Here is an 848-nt window from a genome sequence, read left to right as displayed (position 1 = left end):
CAACTGCAGTTTTATATCCTAAACCAATCGTTTCCCCATTGTTAAAAGACCCACATTGAAGCCTAATAGCCACAATTCTGCTGTTTCCATAAGTTCATCATTTCTAGGTTACACATAAAATTGAAATTGTGTGACATTTGTCTTCCAGTGTGTCACTTATTTTTTTTTTTTTTGGCAAGCATATAACTTTGCTACTTACTAAAGATGAAATCAAATTTGCATGCACAGTTGAGCACTCATGGAAACACCTTGGATTCATCATGTATTTGAGTTTCAATTAGCATATATACATATATATACATATATATATATATATATATATAGAGAGAGAGAGAGAGAGAGAGAGAGAGAGAGAGTAATAATGGCAATATGTTCTGCATCAATAGCAGCAACAGCTTTTCCAGGTTCTGCAGTCATTTGAACAAAATTGTAGAGACATCCAGCACACTCCATTTAAAAAAAAAACAAAAAACAAAAATATGGAACGCTTCACAAATTTGCGTGTCATCCTTGCACAGGGGCCGTGCTAATCTTCTCTGTATTGTTCCAATTTTAGTATATGTGCTGCCGAAGCGAGCACCACTGTTAATATTTTGATGTGCTTTTTCTGTGCTTTCTTCCATTCAAGAATATTGGAATGATACTATATATAAGTCACATTTTGCAAAATGGAATTACTGTGCATGTTTTTTGTTTGTTCAGTTGTTGGTTTGCTTTGGTTTTGAGATAGGGTCTTTCTGTATTGCCCTGGCTATCTTAGAACTCACTATGTAGACAATGCTAACCTCAAACTCACAGAGATACATCTGCCTCTGCCTCCTGAATACTGGGATTAAAGGTGTGTACAA

The 848-nt window shown here is 35.3% G+C and overlaps 1 non-coding gene across 1 annotated transcript; it reads right to left on the bottom strand.

Annotated features, from left to right (window-relative positions):
- Positions 1 to 473: 473 nt before the first annotated feature.
- LOC113834459 lies at positions 474 to 580 on the bottom strand. Its single transcript, XR_003482965.1, has one exon. It is a non-coding gene; the product is annotated as a U6 spliceosomal RNA (small nuclear RNA).
- Positions 581 to 848: the final 268 nt, after the last annotated feature.

This window comes from Cricetulus griseus, chromosome 2 (assembly GCF_003668045.3).
Source record: "Cricetulus griseus strain 17A/GY chromosome 2, alternate assembly CriGri-PICRH-1.0, whole genome shotgun sequence".
In the NCBI taxonomy this organism is placed as follows: Eukaryota; Metazoa; Chordata; class Mammalia; order Rodentia; family Cricetidae; genus Cricetulus; species Cricetulus griseus.
Note: the sequence above shows the minus strand (reverse complement) of the source record. Positions and strands in the feature narration are given on the sequence as shown.